General features: G+C 41.4%; 1 protein-coding gene across 6 annotated transcripts in view; it reads left to right on the top strand.

Moving 5' to 3' along the window:
• The window catches only part of MAP2 (microtubule associated protein 2), a 227,411-nt gene that overhangs the window by 27,688 nt on the left and 181,927 nt on the right, over positions 1-17,796 (top strand). The window lies entirely within an intron of this gene.

Raw genomic sequence — 17,796 nt, 5'->3', positions numbered from 1 at the left:
TATAATCAGTATCAGTGGGAAAAAAATTAAGAGCCTGTTAAGAAAAAGTGTGTTACAGGCAATAAAAATGATCTTTATGTGAATGTTAAGCTAAACATAATTTAAATGTCATGACACTAATGAATTGTATTTGCATCAAATAATTCTTTACTATCTGTATTGCAGTTCGTGGTTTGCTAGTTGTTTTCTGCTCTTAATTACTGATTTCAGATAAGATACAGTTGCTTTGTTTCACTGCCTTTTTACTTTGGTTTAKACACCTGTGAAAAATAATGACCAGTGAGTTCCACTATTTCTTTTGGGGGTTCTTGTTTGCTTGCTTGCTTGCTTGAACAGTTAAATGTGTTTTAAAACAGTGAGACCCAGATACATTTTTCTGCTAACACTGGAAAGCCAGAAGTGCTTCCTACCTGTTTAAAAATCAGTATTTAAGACTGACTGATGGGTTTCTTCTCCCTTGCTGAGAATTGATCTGAAAATACTAAGGGATTACTTCAGGGATGCCCTATAGAACTATTGGCTGTTTGAACTTCAAAATATTTAGGGTATTACTGATACCATAATTAGGAACTGTGTGTCTGTACAGATAAACATATTTGCAGATTTTATATTCTTGACTGAGACCAACAGGACTGTGCCAGATATGTGTATCGAGATTGGAAAAAGATCTGTTTTTCAAGGACATGGTAGTTTCCTTTGGGTCTCTGCTATTCTGGTCTTTTTGGAGTTATTYGTGAAGTCTGTTCCTAATTGGGCTTAAGAGCATGGTTGTTATTGTAAGAAAGACAACAAAATGTTTCCTGGGAGAGCAGCTGAAAACCAAGCGACGATCATTAATCAATACTTTTTTTCCCTTCCTAAATAGAAGGGTAAACAGCAGTGTTTCTTTCAAATAGGTGAGGAAATTATTTAAAATCTTTCTGAAGAGCCTTCTGATGGTGATGGAAACAGTGTACATAGTTGAGAAGAAATGAAATAAATATTTGTTCAGATGAAAATCCRTGAGGGGGAGATAAACAGTGAGATTGTAATGAAGCTGTCAARACTGTCTAAAAGCCAAGTGAATAGAGAAGAAAATCAGCTTGGGTTTCAGCAGCTAGTTCAGGACAGAAGGTTACTAAGGGCAGCAAAACCCAAACTTAAGCAGTGTTTGGAATACGGTCTGCTATGTGACAGTGTGTGATTTTTTTTTTTTTTTTTTGAATGGTTACTAAGCTTGAATTTGTTGCTTATCTCCGTAAACAGAGCTTTCCCATTTTCATTCAGCCAAAATAGCAGGAATGAAGTGGCTCTGTGGAATTCTTGGTCTGCAGAGAGGTGTTCAGTGGATCCTGCTGACTTGCAGTAACCCTGAGAAATGGTGAAGTGACTCTTGAAACTGGGACTGACGTTTTCACATTGCTGATSTGGCTGCTGGATGTTGAGTATTTTTTCTGTGAAATTTGCACTTAGGTAACACCTACATACAGTACGTGAGGTGAAGGCTAGAGAACATACAGGCATGTAGTAAGATGCAAGCTGTTGTCCTGGACAGCTGACATCAAAGCAGGTGAAGAGCGGAGGGGTGTTGAGCACGGATCCATCCGGAGGCAGTCAGTGGGTCTGTTGAGTAGCAGTTAGGCCCGCTGGCTACCGTGCCCTGCACACCCGGTACATCTGGGAATTGTTTGCGTTCTGTTGTACTCCTCCCCACCTGAACATGTCCTCGCCCTTCCCCTGAAGGGAATAGCGGAATTTGAAGGCTGTAGTTTCTCCTCTGCATCACTTAGGTCCATTTCTTACTGGTCCCTCTTTCAGAGGGGCGGAAAATGCACATCTTTCAGAGGTGCTTTTAAAGAATTGGGTGGCAGCAGCTCTCCAGTTAATAGCAAAACTTGGAGCTCCGTTCTGAAATGATGGGGGGGGGCAGGTGTGAGGTGTTCACATCGGCACTGGTAGGTAATGAGGCGTGACGTTGTACCAGCTGCGCACCGTGCTGTATCATACCCTGATCATCTCTGAAGTTAATCCTTGCTGCACGTATTTCTGCTGAAAGAATAGATATTTCTTACCAGAGGACCTAGAGAAGTTGGTTCTTTCCTGAACCAAGTATTTTTACCCTTTTCTTTTGAGATTGTTTTGTTTCTGCCTCTTTTGCAATATTCTCTCCCTGTTCCAACCCCCTTCCCACTGTGTTGTTTGGTCCCATGCTGTCGAGTAGCCCCATTTCCTTTAATTCCCACAGGGCTGAGGTGTGCGGAGCATGTCTGCATGCTCTTTTGAAAAGAGAGGCCGACCAGTAATAAATGATGCTCGTTAGCCTAAGTATGTTCGACAGCCCTGGACACCTAAAGAGGGCACTTACAATGTTTTAAGCTAACTGTTACTGGATTTAAATAAGTTTTATTTGAATTTAAATCAGTTCAGATTTTCTTAGCATTTGAAAGGGAGAGGCGTTTCTCATTAAAACATCGCACCTGCTTTCCTTCTTCATGAACTTTGAATCGTGGACTCAACCTCTTCACTTCACCAGAGGTACTAAATGCTGGCAAACGGGGATTCTTTTTCAGTATAAATCAGGCCTGTCTGGTAGTTGGATTTTAAGGGTGGGGAAGGGAAGGCAGTGAGACATCCACACTTTAATCGCCTTGTGCTGGTTTTCATGGTAGTTTGAGCGGGATGAGGAGTCATATTTTCAAGTGAAATGTTCTATGCATTGCTGAGTTATTGCTGTGCTTTGTTTTGCGTTGGTATAACTAGCTTTAGTTGTGCAAGTGCCATGTGGTTGTGTGTTGGCCAAGACCTGCTTTTAGCTGAAAACCACCTCAGCTGCAAAGCTGGAAGCAACAGTAACAGACTCCCTTCTTGTATAGCGAAAGCAGGTCTGGGGAATGTGCAGCAGATGTTGCCCACTGGGTGACAGATGCATTTAAAATCGGTTGCAAAACTGGATTAGGGATTTTTCAAATTAAGTTGAACCAGGACAAGTGCTATTTAAAGCAGCCTGTATGCTTTAACAGGGAATTGTATTTCTGTTAAACTTTAGTCCTCTATGAAATAATAAAAGCAAAAGCTGGGAGAAGTGCTCTAAGAAACATGACACTTGCACCTGGAATGCGGGAAGCCAGGTTCAGGCTGTGTTTGTGTATATGAACTCCCTTTGGGTGGCCATGTGTAGCTAGTGGTGTAGTGCGCTGTGTGATGCAGGGACCCCTGAGGTAGTCGTAGACCCAGCCAGGGGGGAATTGGTGGAGATGTGAAGCAAATGTGAGCAAATGCTGCACTAATGCAGCTGCACAGCTGCTGGGAGGCTGTGCTGGAGGCTGTTGTGCGCTGGGCAGTCACAGCAGCTGCTAGGATTTTATAATGCCGGGCTCTSCTGTAGTCCAGTCTGCCTTTGAAACAGGAGTGCTGTGAGGATGACGTAGTGGCAGTGGGGCACTTGGGTACTGTTATGGTTAGGTCTCTGAAAGCCAGCAAGTTAATACCGACATCCAGGGGAGTTATTTAAGCTGCACGTCAGACCCTGGCTTTGAGATCATGTAGGTGCCTTCTGATGACACTGTAGGTAACACTGCAGTAGCAATTCTGTTTCAATCCCGTGCGTTTCRTTTCTTTTAGTTTTGGAGGCATATGCTGCAAGTATAGAGGGAGAGCTTAACAGATGCTAAATTTCAGTTCAGGTTTCAGGAACTGAGAGTTGAAACCCTTTTTATCAGTACAGTTTGTATTTGAGGCTTTTCCTCAAACAAACCTGAAGTGAAATCAAACTACTTAAACAGTAACATGATGAGAAGACCATTTGAAGGTGTAAGCAGTGCTTGCGAACAGATACACATCCTGTATTTATCACAACCAGAAAATGAAACAGAATGGTGTGTTACAGTATTGGAACAGTACCTCTGCTCTTTTTMTCTCTTTAAACTTCTGTTGTTCACAACATGAACATTGAGAGAGTACTTCCAAAGTGCCATTTTGATCACTTGAGAATAAATGGAAATAAGATCATGAAATACTGTGGCTAACTGAATAGATAACAGTAACTGTGCTAATGGATTAATTTCAAAGTCCATGAGCTTGGCAACGCAACTAAACTTAGACCAAGTGCTTGGAAAAATATAGGTCAAGAAATGACTCCCAAAGTGAAGCAGGCAAGAAGTATCCTAGTTGTCTGAGCATTGAGACTGTAAAGACATTCTCATGATAGAGACAAGAACTCCAGATGTTTTAGAAGAGTGTGTACCATAAAAGATGTAGCCCTTCTCAGAAGGGCACGTATTCACCTTAGATTTTACATTTAAGAGATGTMAATGGGATCTTTCCCTACGTTGATTCCCATTTTAGAATGGAGATGTGGTCCAGTTCCCAGCACTGCAGTGATTGCTTTGGGGAGTATCTGTTTTTTCTGGATATGTTCTCTGGGTGGAGTGCCCTGCTTTGTCCTCATCTGCCATGCTGAGAGAAAAGAGAAGGTCTAGCAGAGCTGCAACCGTCTCTGCCACAAATTTGTCAGGAATATTTTCACAATTGGTTATGCAGTTKTAGGATCTAACCTAGAAAAACAAATCTGAGACACTTGTCTCTGGCACAGTGTTTTAAAATTTATCTTTCCCTGACAACAGGATCATATTATTACTAAAAGAACTTTAAAAGAACTTTTTAATATCTGTTACACATTTAATATATTTAGTGAATTAAATATATAATAAATATATAATAGAACATATAATTAAAATATATGATATTTAAATAGATATTTTAAAAATGCCTGTTTTTCTTCCTTTTGACTGAATTCCTTTCATATTATTTTGAAATTCAGAAAATCTCAGTCTCTTACTGCTAGTCAAAGAAGTACAAGCAAGGGGACTTGAGTCAAAACGTAAGGCTTTTTGCTGGTTTATCCTATTGAGTAATTTTACAAGATTTGACCTATTGTACTCTGCAGACAAGATGTAGGAACAAAAGGATATATTCCCATAGTTGCTTTTTTCCATCTAGTTAAATCTAGAGTGATCCAATAGTTCATCTACATTGTAAACACAGACATTGTGTTTAGTGTAATAATAAATATAGTGGTACCTTTCTTCCTGTATATTGTCTGGAAAACAACATTGAAGGTTATATTATTTCTTGTACACAGATCATATCATATTAAAATTCTTTATTTTCCCCWTGTAGCATACAGTTGGTGTGCATGTCCTAGTTATTCTGGTTATTCTTCCTTAACAGTTGTCTCAATGTTTTATGTCAACTATAATCTTCTGGAAATCGGAGGTACGATTTRTAGCCTCTTCTCCTCCTGTTACAAAGCATAGGTCTTGTGCACACACCTTCCTGCAGGACTGAATAATTTGAAGTACGTTTAGCTGCTTGTTAAGGAATATCTACTGTGACAGTAGATGAGGAAGGCTTAGGAAGCTCACAGTGAAATACTTGCATTGAAAGGCAAAAAGCAGGGAAGTTTTTTGTTTTGTTAAATAACTCAGTAATCATTAAATATTTATCCATGCAACTCAGTTAAGAATATCTTTTTATTGGAAGATTGCCATTTTGATGAACTAAACATTAAGCTTTCATGTAAATATTTTAAAGAAAAATCGAAACTCCATGCTGGCAATTTGCAGAAAACTAATTTGTGCAAATTTTGTGCAAAACACCGGGAGAAAAATAGATTTCATTTATAATTTTTCACAAAGGCAGCATAATTCTTCYGCCAGCATTACTCCTTACCAGAGAGCTGTTAAGGTTTTATTTGATTACAGGATTAGCCAGGCCACAACCACCTTTTCACTTTTATTTTCCCTTTGGAGGCTGCTGCTGCCTTTGCCATGTGCTCAGCAGGTGCTGGGGTGCCGAGTGCCTGTCTGCGTTCGTGGGGTGCTGGCGGCGCTCGGTGGGCCGGGGATGCTCCCCACTGTCCGGTCCCTGCACCCAGCAGTGTTGTGCTGCAGCAGCCCTGCGCGTACCTGCAGCGTGATGRAAACACAGAGTCTCAGGCTAGGGCAGGCTCCTGCGCTGGGTTCGGGGCAGTTTCTCCTGGCCCAGCTGAAGATGCGTTTAGTGGTCATCCAAAAGCTGCTGCTGTGTGTTTAACAGAACAGCTGTGGTCTGTCTCTGCTGTTGTAAATCCAGAAGGATTTTCTAGGCATCTGAGAAGGGAGGAAAGAAGAGAGGAAGATACCCAGCTTGTGATTCTGTGGCGTGTATGTATGTGTATGTATGCCTATATGTATATATAAAGATCTTCATAGTGGATCAGTTGTAAAGTATCCAAACTAGAAGTATGCAAGGAAAAGATCTCTCTGCAGCAGGATTTAGCTTTTTCCGTGTTCCTTTTTGGTTGAGAAATGTTTTAGGCGTTTCTTGGACAAAGAATATGACTCAGTCACCAGCCCTAGACCTTGTTCTGGGTATAACTAGTACCATAGGCTGTATTACCATCTCCTAAAAGGATGGAAAATGTCAAGTTACCTTTTTCTGAAAGGTGATTAAGAAGTGATGTTCCACGATTTGTCCAAGGGCTACCATGTTTTTGAAAATTTCTATCCTAAATCTAAGGAATTGCTGTAACATGCCCATTATCTTGGAAAGCATGAGTGATTTTTATCAATGTATGTTATAATCTGCCAAGAAAATCAATCCTTTAGTGAAATAGGTTCCAAACATACCAAGACCCACATAGTTATCAAATCTTCTCCAAAGAAATCCTTGTTGCGGCAGATTACTGAGTAATTAAGATGTTTCAGAGATTATCAGGGATAGAGTAGATGGCTGAATGATTTAAACTGTTGGATATGAACCTGAAYTGCTGTCCAGGATGAGTCTGGTTGGTGAAAGCAAAGCTATGAATTCACATGCCAGAGTTAACTCTGCATAAGAAGTTGAGGATAATTTTCTTTTACAGATGAAACACATACAGAAATGGTTTAAAACCCAGCAACCATTGATACTGTTTTATTTACGTATTGTTTTTCCAGAAAATGAAAATAAACGTGTTCATGTCTCACCATCTCYGTCAGTAGTGTTCTTGCTTGTCTAATTTGCTGTGTTTAGTTTTCAACCTATAGACTCCAGGTGGGAAGCTATGCTTTGATTCTTTGCTTTTGTTTTAAAGCTGATATACTTGCTGAATAAATGTGAATGAAAGAAAACACACAGGCTGTGACCACACAACCAGGTTCCTCTGGTGTCCTGCATGTGTGCTTGATTATCATGCTTGTTTGCAGAATTGCTTTGATGTTCTGCCTGAGTGACGTTCGCCTGTCATACTATCATGGTTGCTTCCTGTATTGCACCAAATCAGGTGCATCCTCAGTTAATGAAATCTGTTTTGTGTTTGAGACCTGTTCCCAATGGTGAAGTGAAGTACAGGTACCTGCAGGTGCTGAAGCTTTTTCTTGCCAGGGATGTTTGAGTTTTGATGCACTCTTTTGCCAAATAGTCTTTCCTCAGGGCAAAATTATCCAGTTCAGCGGTTTAGTTACCGTTACTGCTAGCATATTTGTCTTTCAGCTGGGGGCAGTGCAAAATAGGCCTTAAAGACATTATCAACTCAATGTACCCATGTATGTAACCATGATTGYGTTTGACTTAAGTACTGTTTGCTGATTGTTACTTGATAATTTGCTCTACTGAATGATCTTTTCTTCCTTGGTCAAGTGCAGAAGTGTCCTACATGAAGTAGTTATAGATTCAGTGAAATGTCTATATGGTGTTATCTGCAGGATTTTAGCAGAGAAATAGTGCCTTTAGAGTGCATTTCCCTGATTGTAGCCTGATGGCTACACATGGCAGGATTTTGTTTCCGCCAGCTGATGGGGAAGGTCACCTTTGTATGAATATGAGCATTTGTGTCTTGAGAATTGTAAGATGGCACAGTTGAGATAAGATGTTGTCAGTGCTAAGCAGAGAAAAGAAATCTTGGGCATGGTGGGGAAAAGCTGTGGATCTTGTTCCTGCTCTGTCCTGTGTGGTGGTGGTGATGGTGGTAATCCCAGTTCGTTCAGCGCATGGCTCACCTGCTCCCTGAGGCTTTGGGAATCAGCAGCAGGATGTTCTGATGATTACAGTGAGCTCTGTGCTAGATGGGAGGCAGCATTAAAGGATTAATGAGTTGAACGGAATATTTTGTGATTCCTTGAAGTGCCACCATCAGCATTCAGCAGCACAGGGCCTATTAGCTTGATTCAGCACCTGGAAGCCAGCACAGGGCGTTAACCAGAGAGATGCTGAGCACTTCTAACTACTGCAGAAGATCTCAGCATCCAAGTTACTGTGACACAGGATTTCTTTAAAAATCAAACCTGTTTGAAAATAGGACCAAGTGGCTACATGCCTTGTAAGTATAGACTGACACAACATGAGGACTGTGACCATTAGGTGCTGTTTCCTYACAGGGTGGAGGTGGTCATTTTGCTTCAGTGTCTCTCACGCTTGTAAATGTCAAGGAGAAAATGTTCAGAAAACCTACTGTAATTGAAAAGGATRTTTCATTATCAGTACATTTACTCTTCGCGTTTGTGTGGTGACTGCCTTTCTTTTCCATCTGCTTTCCTTTTATGCCCACTTTCCTTGAAAAGACCAGAACACGTGCAGCTTTTCCATATCCCAGTGCTCTCTAACTTGGGTTCTGAATCTGTTCACGTTGCCTCTGCCTGTGCGGTTAGCGTAATACCAGGTGCCCTGTCCGCATCTCCTCTGTCTGAAATCACACTCTGGAGTTTCTGCAGTGGCTGTTTGAGTTTGTTAATGCTGCAGCTGCACTTGCTGGCTCCCAAGTCCTTTCCTTAACTCTTCTGAAAAAAACACACTGTCAAGGAGACTGTTCCACAACCAGAAAGTGACAGCTGAAATGGTGTATTGGATCCTGTAAGCCCTACGCTCCTTGTTTGCGGAGTTATGTCTTGGTTTACAGGCAGTTATGTGGTAAGACCCTGAGGTTAGCAGGGCTGCTTGCGTGCTGAAGGACTACTTTCAAGAAGCGCAGCTTGCTGGGTCGGAGCCCAGTTTGCTTTTTTGCTCGTAAGAATAGTTGCCACAGTGGTCAGTTGAGGGGTTTTGGAGCAGTTTTCTGAGTATGTGCTTTGAGTGACCAGCCCTGTTAAATTGAAACACTCCATGCTTAAAGGCCCTTTGAACCCTTTGCACCCTTTAAGAAGGCTGAAGAATGAACTACATTTTTTAATGTTTTGAAATGTACTGAGGCAAGTTCTTTGTTCAATATCTGTAACTACAAATAGTATTCTCATCCTGAATAGAAGGTATTAAAAGGAGATGCTATTCAAAGCTACTCATTAATTATGTCACTGGTTGAGATGTTGGTCCTTTTAATAGAGGAAGAATTATATTCTTCTGGCTAAAATGCAGATACGATAGAGGTAATGTCATTTCCTAAGGAAGGATTATTTAAAACTTTTTTTTTAAAAAAAAAAGGGGGGGGGAGGAGAGGAAGAAAAAAAGAAATCTAAGCTAGATTGGAGTCAATTTGCTTTTATTATTTGTGACCAAAGTCTCTGAGTGAAGCACCCAGAGAGCGCTGCTGTGGCCCTGCATTCCCCAATTAACTGTTTTCCTGGGAAGCATTTGTAAATGTGCCATTTCTGTGTTATAACTGGTATTTGTACAGGCACCAAGATGTCTCCAAAGACTTAGCATTTCTGTATATTTTTTCAGAATTAAACTTTTTAGGTAAGCTAGTGGCTGGTGAATTTCAAGTCCTGTACGCTTTGATCAAAGTCTAGTATGGCTGTAGAAATAGTTCAAGTGCTAGTCAACCCTTGCATTTGGGACAGTGCCTTTTTTATCATGTTGCTGTTCAAAACTATACTCAGATCCTTAATCCACTTGACTTCAGTTGTATCTAGTTSATGTATCACAGACCTTAAAAGCTATATTAAAGGAACCTTTTAACATCTCAAGTCAAATGGCTCAGTTCAGAAAATATTGGAATAAAGGGTGCTTTTGCAGTCTTTGTAGCTGCCTTCTGTGTATGTATTATAAAGCAGTTTTTAATCACATTATTACCTGTTTCCATAGGACTCCTGTGTCATTAATTGTGTGTTATGCATATAGCTTCATTTGGGACTAGCTACTCAGTGTTTTAGCTTTTCTCCTGTATTTTCAGCGTATATTGCTTTTCAGAGCCCTGCTGTGAAATGGTGGTGTGTTTGTGCCTTAGAGATGGAACAGACTTTTTAAAATCCAGGCATTCCCCGCTCGTAGGTGTCCTGTAGAAGTTGTTTGGACTTACTCTGGAATGGGTAGCGCTCTGGTCTTACCCTGTGGGAGCAGCTCGGGCAGGGTGGTGTAAAGCAGCACACCAGCCCCTCGGCAGAGGCTGAGGTAGAAACACTTGTGTAGATCATCTTGCTTTAACTGTGAGACTATCCTTCCCCGACCCGACCTGCACACTCCTTTCCTCATCTGCACTCCTTGTTTCATTATGTGCTTTGTAGTTTTGGGGTTAGAGACAGCTGTCTTAGAGGTGACCTCCTTCACTTCRTCCCTGGAATAGGCTTATTTTCTGGTAAAGGTGTATGAGGAGTAGGTCATCCTGTGAGTGTACAGGTAAAAGCTGTGCATCAAGAAGCTGGAGTTCACACTGTTCAGAAAGCTTAGTTCTTTAACTTCCTAATTTTRTGTTTTGATCTAGAAGAGCGGAGACTTTCAGAACGCGCAGGACTGGACAGAGAGAGTGACGGAGCACTGGAGCAGGTTGCCCAGAGAGGTTGTGGAGTCTCCTTCTCTGGAGATATTCGAGGCCCACCTGGATGCAGCCCTGTTTAACATGCTCTGCGTGACCCTGCTTGAGCAGGGAGGGGTTGGACTAGATGATCTCCAGAGGTCCCTTCCAGCCTTACCCATTCTGTGATTCTGTGACATACACCAGATCAGCTCATTTGAGTCTTCAGATTTGTAAGGTTACCACAAATTGAACTGATAAAAATTCACTTTCCCCAAATAATCCTTCATATTTGTGACATTTAGAAACTCCAGAAAAACCTCAATTGATTTCTGATATGATTATCTTAAACAGAACTTCATTTTTAGAAAAGAGCATAATTTGACTGCCGTTGGGTTTCTGGTCTGCATTATACAAGCTTGGCGTTATTTCCATCTCTAGTTTGCTGGTTGTTGAAAGGAAGCTGTCTGTGATAGTTCAGCAGTTTTTTCTTGACTGTTAGCCCTTAACTGGGGCTGTTTGTGCAGCTGCTCTGAGCTTCTTTAATGAATACCTGTGGTGTCAGCTGAGTGCSTGTAATGTTGTGGAGCAAAGTGCAGACTGCAAGTGCCCAGAGGCCAAGTCAGCTGTGCTGGGAATTGCCGTTGCCAGAGCGCTACAGGCCTGCAGCTTACTCTGGGAGGTGATTGAGGGGCAGAGAGCCTTTGCTAAGGGTGCCCCTGCAGTCATCTATTATTGTTGTGGTGATGGCAGGGATGAGAGCTACTAAGCAGTGTGGAGTGGAAGGAAACCTGGGCTTATCACATGACAGAGCACGGGCCTGCTTTTCTCCTTAGTGTCTCCAGGGTGTGAAAAACCCCAAATGGTTTGGGTGTCTGTGCTTGCTCCAGACAAGTTTTTCATATTTTCCTATTCCTATTGTAATGCCCAACTGGATCTCTCTGTGGTGCCTCATTCCACACATCCTTTATGGGGAAGGTAGGGAAAGATGCAGGAAAGAAGTATGGGAAAGATCATGTATTCCTAGGATGTGTAGAAGAACAAGAGTTTTTCACAGGATAGTGAGTGCTTTAATTGAGCCAAACAGTTGTTACATGCAAAATTAGATCTTAACCCTTGTGAGATGTGATTTCTTTGCTGCTACCTACAAAGTCTGGGAGAGAGCGATAGAAATTTCAGTCTCATGAGGTCACTGTCTTGGCAGATAGGGATTTTTGGAAAGGAGACCTGTCGGGCAATAGCTGTTTCATTTACCCAATAAAGGAGTTCCCCTTCTAACAGCTCAGGCTATGTTTGCTCTCAGATGAAAGGAAGCTAGAGCCTAAAATATTGGAGAGCTGAATTCGGATCCATGCACATTTGCATATATTTGCTTGGGAATATGGAGTAAATAATCTCTCTGTGCCTCAATTACCCTTCTGTACTGGGATAACTAATCCTTTGCCATGTCATAGAAGAATTATGAGGATGTTACTATGAGATGTTTGGATAGTAGGAGCCTGTGAGAGGAGGACTGTTCATTTAATACTTCCTCTTGAAAAGTTGTTGTGGTTGGCAGGGCTGAGTGTGGTAATGTGGTTGACATGTGGCGGTCAGTGGTAAAGCTCTCATTGACTCTGGGCTCAGGACCAGGTGTTGTGAGGAGAAACACTCAAGGAGTTGCTCTAGGGAGAAAATGGGAGAACGTAGGTTGCCTTACAGCGAAAGGAAGCAAAAGTGTTTCAAGTGTCTTTTCATCACTACAGAGAAAGGAACAGCTCATGCTCAGATTCTCTGAGATACCTGTCCAAGATATATGACTAGGGATCTGACTTATGAATATTAAATCTTGTGGAAGAAAAAACAAGTTTCAGGCAATTCTCTTGTCACTGAAAGCTTCCTACCATGTTATCTTTTAGAGTGTTAAAACCAATTAATTGAAAATTGGCTAATGAGGTAATAAAAAGATGTGGTTAAATTTATTTGCAACTGTTTAAACTCAGGGTAAACTCCCTGGAAATCAGAATTTCTGAGGAAGGCATTGCCTATGAATGAGCATAAAAATCAGTTCAAAATTTTCAGGTTCATATTTTTGGAAGTGCCTTGACAAGGCACGATACAGGACCGACTTGAGTAGTGACAGAGTTAGAGCAATACTGCTCTTGAAAAATCAAGTCAATTTTTTTTCAGTTGCATGCTTTTTTGCACTGTTGTTACCCTTGCAGTATGTTGAGTCACATCTTTGAAAATCTATTTAAAAACTAAAAAATGGCAAAAGGATAATGGGATCAATCAAATAAAGAAATAGAAATTATGAGGCTTTGTTGCTGCAGAAGTCCTGACTGCATGCAGTGTACCTTTGGCATGAATTCCTGTGCCGGAAACTGGCAGATGAAAGTATAGAGGGTACGTGCTCCATATAGCTCCTGGGAAACTAAGCTCTCAGCTTCCATTAACAGTATTGAATGTGTATCTATTCCTTTTTTCACGCTGCAGGGAAAATGCCCTACATAACTGTTATGTTATTCACCTCTCTAACTCTGAGCTGTGGATCGCTCTTCATGTGTAAACAATTTAAAATATTCTGAGATTTTTGGAACTCATTAAATTTTTAGTGTCATAAGACTTGGTGATGGATGCTATGAAAAGTACTGCAGCAGATGAGGATTAGTCTTACTTCAATTAGCAATACAGTGTACTTTGAAATTTCCGACTTTTTAAAGAAACAGAAGGTGCATTTGTTCTGTCTTCATATAGATTGCTATGAGCACAGCTGCAGCAGTGKGCTTCAGATGTGAGCCTCAGTCTGAAATGTTGGTGTATTTCCTGGTAAGCGGCCTTCAGAGCACGTCTTCCGCTCCTGTCGCTTGGCTTCATCTCATGTGGGCGGGCAGACAAGCAAAAATCTTGGACCCGTCTGCAACCTGCTGTAGGCAGATCAAAGAGAGATGAATGCACAAGGACTGGAAGGAATTGAAAGAAGGACCGTGCAGGTCTCTGGGTGTAGGAAGGATCCCTGTCCTGTTTATCTGCTTTCTAGACTGTCTAGCAAAGGTGGTACACAGCCTTAGTAGGTAACTAATTTGGTTAGATTAGCCCAAATCTCCTTTGCAAGTCTTTCAGACGTGTTCAGCAATTGCTAGCTTTATACTTTGGAGGATTATCTCCTTTGTTAAGGCATGTCTGTGTCACAGACCACAGTGTTAGCAGTACTAGGTCGATGACTCTGACCAAAGAGCTCTGGAAAAATCTGTCAGTGGAAGCTGAATATCCGGCTCTTCACTTTGCTTTTCTGCCAAAAATGACTTGACTCCACGTAAGAGTCAGCAGAAAGGAGACTGGATTTGCATCTCGGCCTGTACAGTACAAAGTCTTGTATCCAGGCTCAGCCTGTTGGGTTTCAGCTAAGACGTGGAGGATGAAGCTCTGTGCTAAAACATGTTTCTTTTTGCTGGCTCAGCTAGAGTAGTTCCCTGCAGCAGAAGACGTTCTTGAATCACAGCAGCAGATTTTCCAGACTTTGCTTGTCCAAAGTTGGACTGCTGCAGGCAAGTGCAGTGGTGGTCTCATAGGGTTGCTGTTGGAGTGCTAGCTTACCTCCTCTTTTTCTTCCAAGTGCTATAGCACTTTGCATCACTGAATTTCCTGGAATTGATTTTAGACCTAATAAAATTCTTCCAGTCTCTCTTATCTTAGTGCTTTCTTCTGATTAGTCACAGAAAATATTGTGTAGAACTGAGCCTCAAAAAAACCTGTCTGAGAGCTCATTCAGAGCCCTGCAGAATGTAGTATGTCTGTGCTACCCTCTTTCCAGTAAATACGCTATACTGTCAAAGAAAAACAGAACAGACATCTTGGTCTGTTCTTTACAGAAGCAGATTTGCTGATTTTGATCATCTCATCTGTGTGTTTGCGATCGATTTAAAAATTTGATTTGGGAATCTGAGTTAGACTGACAGGTTTCTGGTTCCCTGTGCTGTCATCATCCTCTGTTCTGAAGGTGAATCTGTGCTCACCTTCAGCCAGCACCTTAGGACTTCCCCGTCTTCCATGAGTTCTCAGAGTTGGTTCCGTTACTATTATTTTTTTAATCACGTGAAGATGAGTTCTGTCTGGTCCGGCTGATTATTTGCGTGACTCTTTTGTCAGTATTCTTTAAGTATTTCTTTGTGTTCTAGTCAGCACTGTAATTTGTCCCAGCTTTCTTATGCCACAAAACAGTTTATCTTTTGTATCTTTATTCCGTCTCTAGCACTTCTAGCTCTTTTATATTCCTTTGTGCTCCTAGGAGAGCTTGCAGACCTGCACAGCTTTTTTTGAGATTCCCTGTCTGCAATCTATTGCGTTTTCTTTTCTTCTGTGGGAATAGGTGGTGCTTTCAATTCATGATTGCTTTTACCGAAACCATTTTCCACCTTTAGAATTTCAAGCAGCTTCTCCCTTTTAGCTAGGACCAAATCTGTCTACTGAAGTGAAATGTCTCCAGGATGTTACAAGAACTTGATAAGTCCAGCAGTACCAGCAGGTAGCTTGGGTAACAAAACTGCCTTCGTATCGTGTCATACCTTGCCAGGTACATTCCTCCTGTGAGCACAGTGTGGTAAACCCAGCCTGGCTGCTGCGGACCACTGATCACATCGCCCAGTTGTACTTGCCCATCTGCCATAGTTTGGGTCCTGCTCTGACCAAGTTCTGCTGTGGGCACACAATCTCTCCACGGGCTGGTGTTGACAGAAAGGTGGCAAATACCAGGCAACTTCATTTTGCTATTATCTGTTACTGAAAAGCTGTTAATGAAAGACTTCACCAACCAGATCTGCCAGTATGACTCCTTGCTAGGACACCAGCTTCACATAAAAACTGACAGCATTAGCAAATGCCACTGTACTTACAGGAAGGGAGTGGATAAATTTTCCAATACAGGCATGATCTTTTAAAAACAACTCCTGATTTTATTAACCAGCAAGCATTCAGAAGACAAAATGTCAACATGTAGCAGTGCTAATTAGTTTTGCTCTGAGTCAGATAATGGGCATGGCTCTTTTATTTATTAGTAGTCTTTTCCTAAATGTGTCCTGGGTGTTCACCCAGGCTCTATGAGTCAGGGCTCTGATTCTGAAGATCCTTAAGTTTTGAAAGCAAAGGGGCTATGGAGTGTAACTGAAAGGAAAAGTAAATACGTGCATGATCTGTGTGTTTCACAGCTGTATTATCTTGCTAGCAACAGCCTTGTATGCTGTTGTGATTCCTGTTGTTCATGYGCATCTCGTTGTGACTCAGAATGTTAGGACAAGTCTAGATTGCTGACTTCTTTCAAGGAGTAATCTTGTAGTCTAGGCCTGTAAGATGCTGGGAAGTTCTGCTCTTTGGAGACTCCAGAGTTATTTTTCCTGTCAGCTGCCTTTTTGTCACACCCTCATCAAAAACGTTACAAAAGGGAGTCTACTGGTACACCTTAGTCATCTCTCGCTTTCGATACTGAGTGGGAGCTGCTCCGAGATTAGGAATTGCTAAGTGGAGTTTGCTCAAGAAGGGAATATTACATATAAATTGTTAGTTACGTTTTACTGGCCATTATCGACAGCATCTGGATGAGTAGCATCTTCCTAAAGAGCTCCAATTCTTTGGAGCGTGACACTGCATCTGGAGGTGGGGCCTTAGACAAATCTTATTTAGTAAGTCTAACCAGCTTAGAGCTGATTTCCTTCTCAGACATACGGAATTAACCAAAGATAATGGCAACCATGCCTGGCCAGCATACTGTAAGAACTGACTTTTCATTTTTTGGTATTGGGGAGAAAGAAGAAACAGTTAAGCTATGTTCTTCCAATATCTTTCTGGCTACACCTTCATCTCTATGTTCTGTTGTTGCAGCAGTGTGTAATAGAGACTTGCTCTTTTTTTATTTTCAGAAAATTGCCCCATGCTTAAAGAAGGAGGTAGAGGTGGGGTTTTTGATTTCCGCTCATAATTCAACCGCTGCCTTGTGTTAACTCTGGTCAGGCACTGAATCTGCCCTTTACTTCATTTCAGCATGCTTCATATTTAAGTTTGAAGTCAATGGCAAGACTTTCCTTGCTCTCAGTGGCTATGCTTACATTCATGGGTACTGTGAGACATAGTAAGGTCGATTAAAATTACAATGTGCTTTTATTTCTGTTAGCGTTTATCTGCTCATCACCCTTTCCCTGTCAGTTGGGAGAGTTTAATAAGTTTTGTTCAGCTCTGTTTGTTAGTCACATTGCAAAAGTTACTTCTCCAGGTAAGGTGCATTTTGATCAAGGGTGACAGTACTGGAAGATGGTCAACTTGCTGCCTATTGTTGGCTTAAAGCTGGGAAGGGAATTCTACCTTTTGCCCTCATTCTTAGGCAATTGATAAATAGCAATAATATGCATTGTACAGTTGCTTCTTCGCTGCCCAACCTTTCCCAGGAATTGCAAAGCAATCATTAATTCTCATTTTTGTTGCTGTGATGACATTATGCTCATCTTAGTAGAAACTAGAGTACAAAGTAGTTAGTGATATGCCAAAGTCTTGCAGTAAACAGCTGTAGCACCAGCAAGAGAATTTGAAGAGTCCTTGTGCCCTTGCTCCTTTCCTGTCATGGGTTGGCAGCACTTCCCCACTGAAGCTTTTTTGGGGTATGTAATATTCAGTTACATGATACCCAATTTGAGAGTCTTGTCAGTCCAGCCTGCAGCTTGTGAGAGCATCTTTTTTATAGTGAGGTATAACTATGGCATTCCTTGAAGCAAGGAAGCTTTTGATAGAATATGTCGTATTGTCCATGTTCTTATTTGTTTGCTGAGTCCTTGTACTTTTGGTTGTCCTTGTTACTATCTCCTGTAATCTTTGGTGAATAATTCACGGTGAATCTAAATAGGTAAGAGGCCATCTACTTGTAGATCCTGTCTTTTCTGTAAAGAAAGAAGAGCTTTAGTTATTTCTACCAAACTCTTATCCTTTGATGAGACATGGTTTGATGCATGCAAAGGGATATGGTCTATGATGGCAGGGGAGGTTCTGGTCACTGGAAAGGCAAGTTTGGCGTAACTTTGTACATGTTACCAAGGGCAAAGAACAAAGGTATTTCCTTAATTGCGTGACAGAATTCATCACTGTTTAATTAATCTAATAAAATATAAGAACCTTTT

Source organism: Rhea americana, unplaced genomic scaffold (genome assembly GCF_003343005.1).
Source record: "Rhea americana isolate MKP2758 unplaced genomic scaffold, rheAme1 scaffold_15, whole genome shotgun sequence".
Taxonomy (NCBI): Eukaryota; Metazoa; Chordata; class Aves; order Rheiformes; family Rheidae; genus Rhea; species Rhea americana.
Note: the sequence above shows the minus strand (reverse complement) of the source record. Positions and strands in the feature narration are given on the sequence as shown.